The sequence below is a fragment of the Bos taurus genome, chromosome 3, assembly GCF_002263795.3.
Source record: "Bos taurus isolate L1 Dominette 01449 registration number 42190680 breed Hereford chromosome 3, ARS-UCD2.0, whole genome shotgun sequence".
NCBI classification, from domain to species: Eukaryota; Metazoa; Chordata; class Mammalia; order Artiodactyla; family Bovidae; genus Bos; species Bos taurus.
The window spans coordinates 12,060,781-12,073,396 of record NC_037330.1 but is presented as its reverse complement, the minus strand read 5'-3'; the positions used below and the strand labels follow the sequence as shown (position 1 = coordinate 12,073,396).

At 39.4% G+C, this 12,616-nt stretch overlaps 1 pseudogene; it reads left to right on the top strand.

Annotated features, from left to right (window-relative positions):
* The first annotated feature begins 2,117 nt into the window (after positions 1 to 2,117).
* LOC784479 (T-cell surface glycoprotein CD1a-like) lies at positions 2,118 to 5,428 on the top strand (annotated as a pseudogene).
* Positions 5,429 to 12,616: the final 7,188 nt, after the last annotated feature.

Below are 12,616 nucleotides of genomic sequence, written 5' to 3'. Positions count from 1 at the left end.
ACCTAAAGTTTCTCATTTCATCAAGTAAGTTTTTTTGTTGTTGTTCAGTTGCTAAGTCGGGTCTGACTTTGGGACCAATGGGCTACAGCACACCAGGCTTCCTGTCCTTCATTATTTCCCAGAGTTTGCTCAAGCTCATGACTATTGAGTTGGTGATGCTACTTAACCATCTCATCCTCTGTCACCCTTTCTCCCTTTGCCTTCAATCTTTCCCAACATCAGGGTCTTTTCTAGTGAATCAGCCCTTTGCATCAGGTGGCCAAAGTCTTGGAGCTTCAACTTCAGCATCAGTCCATCAAATGAATATTCAGGGTTGATTTCCTTTAGGATTGACTGGTTTTGATCTCCTTGCTGTCCAAAGGATTCTCAGGAGTCTTTTCTAGCACCACAATTTGAAAGCACCAGTTCTTTGGTGCTCAACCTTCTATATGGTCCAACTCTCACACCTGTACATGATTACTGGAAATCCATAGCTTTGACTCTACGGACCTTGATCAGCAAACTGATGTCTTTGTTTTTTAATATGCTGTCTAGGTTTGTTTTAACTTTTATTTCAAGGAGCAAGCATCTTTTAATTTCATGGATGCATTCACCATCCACAGTGATTTTGGAGCCCAAGAAAGTAAAATCTGTCACTGCTTCTACTGTTTCTTCTTCTATTTGCCATGAAGTGATGGGCCCAGATGCCATGATTTTAGTTCTTGAATGTTGAGTTGTAAGCCAGCTTTTTCACTCTCTTCTTTCACCTTCCTCAAAAGGCTCTTTAGTTCCTCTTCATTTTCTGACATTAGGGTGGTGACATCTGCATATCTGAGGTTGTTGATATTTCTCGCAGAAATCTTGATTCCAGCTTGTGATTCATCTAGCCTGACATTTTGCATGAGGTACTCTGCATATAAGTTAAATAAACTGGGGGACAATATACAGCCTATGGTACTCCTTTCCTAATTTTGAACCAGTCAGCTGTTTCATGTAAGGTTCTCACTGTTGACCCACATATAAGTGGACCTTAAGAAGTGTTACTACAAAGCTAGTGGAGGTGATAGAATTCCAGCTGAGTTATTAACTAAAAGAGGATGCTGTTGAAGTGCTGCACTCAATATGTCAGTAAATTTGAAAAACTCAGCAGTGGCCACAGGTCTGGAAAAGATGTTTTCATTACAGTCTCAAAGAAGGGCAGTTGAAAAAATGTTCAAACCTTGATTCAATATCTAACTTAATTGCAGTTTCGGCCTTCATGAGAAATGTAATCATAATCAACCATTTTGTAATTTTGAATTGGTACCAATGAGATAATCTTCCAGGTAGGCTCTCTCCACCTTCCAGAGGAAGAAGAGGCAATCTACATGATAAAATTCTTGCCAGTCCCTTCCCCTCAAAAATATATCCTGCCTTAAAATAACCCTTTCTTTTCTTTTGAAAATTGTTCCTCTGCAACACCTTTCTTCCTATAAAAACCCTCCGTTTTATACTGTTCCTTTGTGTACCCTTCCAGCTGCTAGAAAGAATGCTGCCCAATTCATGAATCATCGAATAAAGTCCATTAGATCTTCAAATTTACTCAGTGAAAACAATTTTTTAAACAGTCTATAGATCAAATACCTCAAGGCAATCTCTGAAGACAAGATCCTGTGGGGTAAACAAAAGAGTTAAGGGCCAGCATTTTGGGAAATGTTTCAAGAAGGCTTTTTTTTTTTTTTTTTCCCCTTTGTTGTTGTTTGTTTAGAGTTTATACTTTATAGTAAGTCTCAGTATGCCAAGATTTACAATTCTTGTTTTAGATGTTTTTTCTCCCAAGGAATTTAAAACGTCCTTGAATAAAGTGGTTGTATTTTCAGCCACTACATAACACTACTCACAGGTGTAATAGACATTTGGTTTAGGCAGATGCTAAGTGATTCTTTGGTGAGTGAATATATGTCCATATAGGTCAAATAGAGGAGGCTTTTCTTTACATGTTTCAATATTCCTGTGGTCTTTGTGATGGCTACTGGCTATTCCCTAAGAATAATGAAGAATATGTATCAGTTTATACTGTTTCTCAGAGAACTCATAGGGGATTCTGAAAAAGCTAATAAAGGAACCAAGACAAGTCAGAGATATGAATGAGGTGGGGTGAAGGTGAGAAAGAGGAAGAGAATATTTGAGGAAATATTCAGAAAAGCAAGAGAAAGACTAACTGACGGAAAAGAGCAGAGGCATGAGAATATTAGATATGATGCTAAGAAGATGTTTAGTTGCATTATTTTATTGTACGAATGAGAAAAGAGGCCTTACAAATACATTGACTTTCCAACAAGATTTGGTCCATATCAGTTAAATTATAGAAAGGTGAGCAGAATGGATGTTGGTGACAAGGAGAGAAACTGGAATCCTGATAGGAGTATCAGAACTGGAAGGGAAATGAATATCTGAGTGTGTGGTCCAGGGCTTATGGAGGGAGCAAGCTTTCTTTTTTCAGTCAGTGACTAAAGGAAAGGTTTGCCTGTTGGCAGGAAGAGGAAGTCAGAATAGAGGTGTTTCGGGGTAGGTTTGTTTAGAACAGAAATCAAAGACCTACTTTTCTGTGAGAAAGGACATCTGCAAATGAGATGCTGTTTCTGCAACTTTCATTGTTCCTTACTCTCCTCCCAGGTGGTGACAATGAAGAGGGTAAGAGCTCTTATCCAGGAAGGTGCGTGTGTGTGTGTGTGCACGTGCATGCATGCATGTGTGCCTGTGTAATGGTTTCCCCAAGCTGGAGATTGAGAGTTATCAGCCCCGTTCCATTCTAAGTATCCCTGACTCCAGGCCTCTGTGCTGTCTTGAAGGCTGCATATAACTAACTCTTGGGACCCTGGGGCAGCCAAATGTTCACTGAGATATCAATGGCTTGCCTTTTCTATTATATACCAAGTTTCCCCTCTTTGGTACCTTTCTTTCTCCATTCTCTCTCCTTCCCAATGTCCCTTCTCATTCTCTTTGTTCTTTTCCTACAGGTTTCCAGAAGCCAATATCCTTCTAATACATTTGGATTTTATGATTTTACAACCATCCCTGGGTACAAAATCTGGGCTCAGCTTAGTTGGGTGACTTGCAGACTCATGGCTGGAAAAGCAGCTCTCACACAGTCATTTACCTTTGGCCTTGGTCCAAGGGCAACTTCAACAATGAGGAGTTAATGGAACTGCAAAGTGTGTCTCACAGGAGATTCACTATAGTTTTGCAGGTATTTCACAACAATGCCAATCAGTGGCAACTTGAATGTAAGTTCAGTTCCCTCAGTGGGGATTGGGGATACAGTGCGAGGTGTGTGTGTGTGTGTGTATATCTCTGAGTTTCTTATTTCTCTAATATACATCCTCCAATCAATTTCCACTCAATTCTGAACCTTACCTCTCCCTACCATGGAACAGCAGTTGGGCAAGGTTCATAATCCAGACCCTGTCTTCCTATAATGTTCAAGACTTCTGCTACTTACTTATACATTTCCCTCTCATTGACTGCAGGCTTGTGGTTTATTATATTCCAACAGTGGTCACCTCTGACAGCCCCTTTCACTCAACTCTGACTAGATACCTTCAGTTTCCTCACTCTATGATGGACTCCTTAAAGTGTGACTTTCTTCCCCATTCAATCTCTTCAGCAATCTGTATTTACACACTCAATATAACCTATTGCATTCCACTCACTCTTGATTATTATACTCCCCACTGTCTCACTAAGTCCTTCCTTATTATGTTATTATCTATTATCTACATCCTTTATATTGCCTTCTTCAAACACTTCTCCTCATGCCATTCATCTCTTTCTCAATCTCCAACTACCACCAATTTCCTTTTCTTTGAACTTTTGTCAAGCCAATCTTGCTTCATTTCCTCAAATCTTCTAAACTTCTTCTTTCTGCTTCCAACATTTTTTGATTAACTTTTTCCTTTTAATGTCCTCTTTTCTCTGATTGGTAACTCCTCTTCCCTAGATCCCTTTGAAATACAGATAACAGAAGGCCATGAGTTGCATGCTGGTGAAGCCTCAATAGACTTTGTGTAGTTTGCTTATCAAGGATCAGAACTGCTGAGCTTCCAGACAAGTCATGTTGGTCAGCAGACTATTCAGCTTTTACAGACACACCCAGGAAATACATAAGCTGCTGAATGACATCTGCCCGTGTTTCCTCTTGGGTCTTCTTGAGGCAGGAAAGGCATATCTCCAGAGATGAGGTCAGTCCTGCACCCTCTCTCCACAAATTTTTTGTTCTAAAATCACACCTTCTCATCTTCCTAACAAGGAGCCAAGTGGGGGAGGGGATAATGGGTGACGACTGCTAACGGTGGGAAAAGTATGTCCATCTAAAATGACATGAAGCTCTGAACCTCTGAGTCTGTACTAGAATCCTCATCTGACTATTTTCTCTGTCCTATGCAGTAAGACAAGAGGCCTGGCTCTCCCTTGGCCCCAGTCCTGGCCCTGGCCATCTGATGCTGGTTTGTCATGCCTCTGGCTTCTACCCAAAGCCCATTTGGGTGATATGGATGCGGGGTGAGCAGGAGCAATAGGGCACTCAGAAAAGTGATGTCTTGGCTAAAGCTGATGGGACGTGGTATCTTCGGGTTTCCTTGGATGTGGAAGCCAGTGAGGCATCTGGCCTGAGTTGCCGGGTGAGGCACAGCAGTCTAGGAGGCCAGGACATCATCCTCTACTGGGGCGAGGAGGAACTGGAGCCCCGCTGGGATGGGAATAGGTGGTCCTCAAGCAAAGAAGGAGAGCTAGATGAAAAATTGGGGGATTCTAGGGACTTCAGACCCAAAAGGAATAAAAATAAGAAATACGGGAGTTGAAAATGAGAGCCCCATAGATATAGGAAGGAGGTTAGATGGAGTCATCTCTGATGAGGGATAGGAGAGGAAATAGGGAAGAAGGAGATCGTTGAGGCAGATACTTGAATAACAAATGAAGAGCACAGAAATGCAGTAAAACAGTGGGTCGGTTTGAGAGGACACCCTTGTGTGCACATCCATCCGCAGATCATCACTGGTCTGTGGGTTGGATCATTTTGACAGTGATTGTGCCCTTGGTACTCCTAACAGGTCTTGTATTTTGGCTTAGGAAGCACTGGTGAGTTTTTGTGTCCGTTTTTCCTACCCTTTCCCTCAGTCTCCACTTGCTTGCCCATCTTTTTTTTCTCTCTCTTTTCTCAGTTTTCCTCCTCCCAGCCCCTTTCTTCTTATCTATCAGCCCCTTCCTTCTCACCTCCATCCCATGTAGAATGACTTCCATCTCTATGCTCATCAGGACACGCTGTGAACCCCCAAGCACTCTTCTCCCTTTGGAAAGAGATCCCAGCAGCTCAAGAGCTCAGGACACATGTAGACATAGGACAGTGATGATGACCTTTCCACTCTCCTTGTATACCTGTTTTGGTTGTTGTTTATTTCTACCTAATGATTGATATAAGTTAAATGTAATTTTGCAGAATTATTTTTCTATCCTGTGTCATATGGCTTTAAAATTCATAATTTAAATTCTGAATGGAATTAAGCCCAAGGGCCCTTCATGTATTTAGATGTGAATAGACCATCATGCTTATTTCAGATATCACTTCCTGAAGAAGAGCTTCCCTGATTCACAAGTGGGAGCTGTCTCTGCTTCATCTAAAGTGCTATCACAATTTAACTGGATTTTGCTAAATCTTCTCCCCATTTTAGACCTTTTGTTGTGGCTATTTAAGTTCCTTTTCCCTTTTAATTTTTAAGCTTTTTGAGAGCAACATCCACGTCTTTTTACTATTTGTATCCCTGTCAAATTGTCTTACCTGCTTGCACTATGCTCTCAGTAAAAGTCTGTGTTGAGTTTGCAACAAATTTATATTCTTCTAAAACTCTTTTACTTTCTGCCATCTTTGTTGTGTTGAGACATCTGATGCTTGTCTGGTTAGAAGTCTCACTTTGGCAAGAAATTTTGCACTTTCCTAGTTATTTAGTGATTTCTTTGAGTCAAAACAGATGCAATTTTCCATTGACCGCTCTTTTAAAAAAAATTTTTGTTTTACTGAAGTATAGTTGATTTCCAATGTTGTGTGAATTTCTGCTCTAGAGCAGTGTGATTTAGTTATATATATACACATATATATATACATATATAAAAGAATATTAGAATAAATATATTTCATATTACATATATTTTATTTATTTATAATATATTAATTATTATATATCACTTAATTAATATATATTAATATATATTTCATATTCTTTTCCATCATGGTTTATCACATGGAATCGTGGTCTATTGAATACAGCTTATATCATTATATCACTTATATCATGGTTTATTGAATATAGTTCCCTGTGATATGCAACAAGACCTTGTTTATCCATTCTATAAACAGTGGTTTGCATTTGCTAACCCCAAAATCTCAGTCCATCCCTCACTACTCTGTCTCCCCCTTGCCAATCACAAATCTATTCTGTATGCTTTAGAGTCTGTTCCTATTTTGTAGATAAATTCATTTGTGTCATAGTTTAGATTCCACACATAAGAGATATCACATCGTATTTCTATTTCTCTTTCTGACTTACTTAACTCAGTATGATAAGCTGTAGGTCCATCCACGTTGCTGCAAATTGCATTATTTCATTCTCTTTTTGTGGTTGAGTAGCGTTTCATTATATACATGTACCACATCTTTATTCATTCATCTGTTGATGGACATTTATGTTGTTTTCATATCTTGGCTATTGTAGGTAGTGCTACTCTGAACATAGAGGTGCATGTGTCTTTCTGGATTAGAGTTTTGTCTGGGTACATGCCCAGGAGTTGGACTGCCAAATCATGCTACTGCTAAGTCACATCAGTCGTGTCTGACTTTGTGCGACCCCACAGACAGCAGCCCACCAGGCTTCTCTATCCCTGGGATTCTCCAGGCAAGAATACTGGAGTGGGTTGCCATTTCTTTCTCCATTGTCTGGAAGGTAATCAAAAGTAATTAAACCCAGAAGCAAGCTGAGAAAAAAGAAAAAAACAAAACAAAACAAAACAACAACAACAACAAAAACACAAACCCTAAAAACCCCAGAACTACTTCAATCATAAGACAGCTCTAATTTTAATTTTTGATGAACCTTCAGACTTTCCTCTGACCATTCTTATTATCTAACTCTGGAAGCCTATTGGTGTGAAAATTTTGCCCCAAGTGTTTAAACAGAAAGAAGAAGGTGGAATATAGGCTCTAATTATTCAGGGTGGCTTAGGGACAGGTAGCAGAACTTGTTAGAAATATCAAGCCTTTCAATTCTGGTTTCCTCAGTGTGTATGCCCAGCAGTGGGATTGCTGGGTCATAAGGCAGTTCTATTTCCAGTTTTTAAAGGAATCTCCACACTGTTCTCCATAGTGGCGGTACTAGTTTGCATTCCCCCCAACAGTGTAAGAGGGTTCCCTTTTCTCCACACCCTCTCCAGTATTTATTGCTTGTAGACTTTTGTATCACAGCAAAACCAATACAATATTGTAAAGTTTAAAAAAAAAATTTAAAAAAAAGAAAAAAAAAAAGAAATATCAAGCCTTGAGTCAATGGACTTCATCTAGTAGGTCTACAGGTGTAAAGTAGAAACTTTCCAAAGAGGAACAAAAAGAAGACAAATCTACATTTGGAACACTGGCATCAATGGCAGACACCCCCAGAAAGATCCATCTGACAAAGCAGAATGGTCATCACCCCTTTTTTCCATAATACTGTGGAATGGACTTTAACAGTGCATTACTGTTGCAGAGAAGGAGTAATTGTTGCAGAGAAGAACTAATTTTGAATCCATGTTGGAAACTGTTTCTTTGACCTGTTTTTCACTGGTACTGTTATTGAGTTCAGTTCAGTTGCTCAGTCGTGTCCGACTCCCTGTGATCCCATGGACTGCAGCACACCAGGCCTCCCTGTCCATCACCAAAACTCAGGTGTATGGAGTTGGTGATGCCATCCAACCATCTCATCATCTGTCATCCCCTTCTCCTTCTACCTTCAACCTTTACCAGAATCAGGGTCTTTTCAAATGAGTCAGCTCTTTGCATCAGGTGGCCAAAGTATTTGAGTTTCAGCTTCAACATCAGTCCTTCCAGTGAACACTAAGGACTGATCTCCTTTAGGATGGACTGGTTGGATCCCCTTGCAGTCCTAGGGATTCTCAAGAGTCCTCTCCCACACCACAGTTCAAAAGCATCAATTCTTCAGCACTAAGCTTTCTTTATAGTCCAACTCTCACAACCATACATGACTACTGGAAAATCATAGCCTTGACTAGATGGAACTTTGTTGACAAAGTAACATCTCTGCTTTTTCTTTTCTTTTTTCTCTTTATTTTTTTGGAGGCTAATTACTTTACAATATTGTATTGGTTTTGCCATAGATTGACATGAATCCACCATGGGTGTACATGTGTTCCCCATCCTGAACCCCCTCCATTCCCCCTCCCCATCCCATCCCTCTGGGTCATCCCAGTGCACCAGCCCCGAGCACCCTGTATCATGCATCGAACCTGGACTGGCGATTCATTTCACATATGATAATATACATGTTTCAATGCCTTTCTCCCAAATCAAATGACCCTCGCCCTTTCCCACGGAGTCCAAAAAACTGTTCTATACATCTGTTTCTCTTTTGAGTTATTATTACCATTTTCTAAATTCCATATATTTGTGTCAGCATATTGTATTGGTGTTTTTCTTTCTGGCTTACTTCACTCTGTATAATAGGTTCCAGATTCATCCATCTCATTAGAACTGATTCAAATGTATTGTTTTTAATGGCTGAGTAATATTCCATTGTGTATATGTACCACAGCTTTCTTATACATTCACCCGCTCACGGACATCTAGGAGGCTTCCATGTCCTGGCTATTAAAAACAGTGCTGTGATGAACATTGGAGTACACGTGTCTCTTTCAATTCTGGTTTCCTCAGTGTGTATGCTCAGCAGTGGGATTGCTGGGTCATCAGATCAGATCAGTCGCTCAGCCGTGTCTGACTCTTTGCGACCCCATGAATCGCAGCATGCCAGGTCTCCCTGTCCATCACCAACTCCCAGAGTTCACTGAGACTCATGTCCATCAAGTCAGTGATGCCATGCAGCCATCACATCCTCTGTCGTCCCCTTCTCCTCTTGCCCCCAATCCCTCCCAGCATCAGAGTCTTTTCCAAGGAGTCAACTCTTCACATGAGGTGGACAAAGTACTGGAGTTTCAGCTTCAGCATCATTCCTTCCAAAGAAATCTCAGGGCTGATCTCCTTCAGAATGGACTGGTTGGATCTCCTTGCAGTCCAAGGGACTCTCAAGAGTCTTCCCAAAAACCACAGTTCAAAAGCATCAATTCTTCGGCACTCAGCCTTCTTCACAGTCCAACTCTCACATCCATATATGACCACAGGAAAAACCATAGCCTTGACTAGACGAACCTTTGTTGGCAAAGTAATGTCTGTGCTTTTGAATATGCTATCTAGGTTGGTCATAACTTTCCTTCCAAGGAGTAAGCGTCTTTTAATTTCATGGCTGCAGTCACCATCTGCAGTGATTTTGGAGCCCAGAAAAATAAAGTTTGACACTGTTTCCACTGTTTCCCCATCTATTTGTCATGAAGTGATGGGACCGGATGCCATGATCTTCATTTTCTGAATGTTGAGCTTTAAGCCAACTTTTTCACTCTCCACTTTCACTTTCATCAAGAGGCTGGGTCATATGGCACTTCTATTTCCAGTTTTTAAAGGAATCTCCACACTGTTCTCCATAGTGGCTGTACTAGTTTGCATTCCCACCAACGGTGTAAGAGGGTACCCTTTTCTCCACACCCCTTCTAGCATTTATTGCTTGTAAACTTTTGGATAGCAGCCATTCTGACTGGTGTGAAATGGTACCTCATTGTGGTTTTGATTTGCATTTCTCTAATAATGAGTGATGTTGAGCATCTTTTCATGTGTTTGTTAGCCATCTGTATGTCTTCTTTGGAGAAATGTCTGTTTAGTTCTTTGGCTCATTCTTTGATTGGGTCATTTAGTTTTTTGGAATTGAGCTGCAGGAGTTGCTGGTATTTTTTTGAGATGCATTCTTTGTCAGTTGCTTCATTTGCTATTATTTTCTCCCATTCTGAAGGTGTCTTTTCACTTTGCTTATAGTTTCCTTTGTTGTGCAAAAGCTTTTAATTTTAATTTGGTCCCATTTGTATATTTTTGCTTTTTTCCCAAATATTCTGGGAGGTGGGTCATAGAGGATCCAGCTGTGATTTACGTCGGAGAGTGTTTTGCCTATGTTTTCCTCTAGGAGTTTTATAGTTTCTGATCTTACGTTTAGATCTTTAATCCATTTTGAGTTTGTTTTTGTGTATGGTGTTAGAAAGTGTTCTAGTTTCTTTCTTTTTCTTTTTTTTTTCTTTTTTTTACAAATGGTTGACCAGTTTCCCCAGCACCACTTGTTAAAAAGATTGTCTTTTCCCGATTGTATATTCTTGCCTCTTTTGTCGAAGATAAGGTGTTCATAGGTGTGTGGATTTATCTCTGGGCTTTCTATTTTGTTCCATTGATCTATATTTCTGTCTTTGTGCCAGTACCATACTGTCTTGATGACGGTGGCTTTGTAGTAGAGCCTGAAGTCAGGCAGGTTGATTCCTCAGGTCCCATTCTTCTTTCATAAGGTTGCTTGGGCTATTTGAGGTTTTTTGTATTTCCATACAAATTGTGAAATTATTTGTTCAAGCTCTGTGAGAAATACCATTGGTAGCTTTATAGGGATTGCATTGATTCTATAGATTGCTTTGGATAGTATACTCATTTTCAACTATATTGATTCTTCCAATCCATGAACATGGTCTATTTCTCCATCTATTAGTGTCCTCTTTGATTTCTTTCACCAGTGTTTTCTATATATAGGTCTTTTGTTTCTTTAGGTAGATTCATTCCTAAGTATTTTATTCATTTTGTTACAGTGGTGAATGGAATTATTTCCTTAATTTCTCTTTCTGTTTTCTCCTTGTTAGTGTATAAGAATGCAAGGGATTTCTGTGTGTTGATTTTACATTCTACAACTTTACTATATTCATTAATTAGCTCTAGTAATTTACTGGTGGAGTCTAAAGGGTTTTCTATGTATAGGCTCATGTTGTCTGCAAGCAGTGAGAGTTTTACTTCTTTTCCAATCTGGATTACTTTTATTTCTTTTTCTGCTCTGATTGCTATGGCTAAAACTTCCAAAACTATGTTGAATAGTAGTGGTGAGAGAGAGCACCCTTGTCTTGTTCCTGACTTTAGGGGAAATGCTTTCAATTTTTCACCATTGAAGATAATATTTGCTGTGGGTTTGTCATATATAGTTTTTTATTATGTTGAGGTATGTTCCTTCTATTCCTGATTTCTGGAGGCTTTTTTCTTTTTTTATCATAAACAGGTGTTGAATTTTGTCAAAGGCTTTCTCTGCATCTATTGAGATAATCATATGGCTTTTATTTTTCAATTTGTTAATGTGGTGTATTACATTGATTTGCGGATATTGAAGAATCCTTGCATCCCTGGGATAAAGCCCACTAGGTCATGATGTATGACCTTTTAAATATGTTGTTGGATTCTGTTTCCTAGAATTTTGTTAAGAATTTTTGCATCTATGTTCATCAGAGATATTGGCTTGCAGTTTTCTTTTTTTGTGGCGTCTTTGTCAGTTTTTGGTATTAGGGTGATGGTGGCCTCATAGAATGAGCTTGGTAGTTTACCTTCCTCTGCAATTTTCTAGAAGAGTTTGAGTAAGTTAGGTGTTAGCTCTTCTCTAAATTTTTTGTAGAATTCAGCTGTGAAGCCATCTGGTCCTGGGCTTTTTTTTTTGTTTGTTTGCTGGAAGATTTCTGATTACAGTTTCAATTTCTGTGCTTGTGATGTGTCTGTTAAGATTTTCCATTTCTTCCTGGTTCAGTTTTGGAAAGTTGTACTTTTCTAAGAATTTGTCCATTTCTTCCAAGTTGTCCATTTTATTGGCATATAGTTGCTGAAAGTAGTCTCTTATGATCCTTTGTATTTCTGTGTTGTCTGTTGTGATTTCTCCATTTTAATGTCTAATTTTGTTGATTTGATTTTTCTCCCTTTGTTTCTTGATGAGTCTGGCTAATGGTTTGTCAATTTTATTTAACCTCTCAAAGAACCAACTTTTGCCTTTGTTGATTATTGCTATGATCTCTTTTGTTTCTTTTGCGTTTATTTCTGCCCTAATTTTTAAGAATTCTTTCCTTCTACTAATCACTACAGCCATGAAATTAAAAGACGCTTACTCCTTGGAAGGAAAGTCATGACCAACCTAGATAGCATATTCAAAAGCACAGACATTACTTTGCCAACAAAAGTTCGTGTAGTCAAGGCTATGGTTTTCCTGTGGTCATGTATGGATGTGAGAGTTGGACTGTGAAGAAGGCTGAGCACCAAAGAATTGATGCTTTTGAACTGTGATGTTGTAGAAGACTCTTGAGTCCCTCAGACTGCAAGGAGATCCAACCAGTCCATTCTGAAGGAAATTAGCCCTGGGATTTCTTTGGAAGGAATGATGTTGAAGCTGAAACTCCAGTACTTTGTCCACCTCATGTGAAGAGTTGCCTCCTTGGAAAAGACAATGATGCTGGGAGG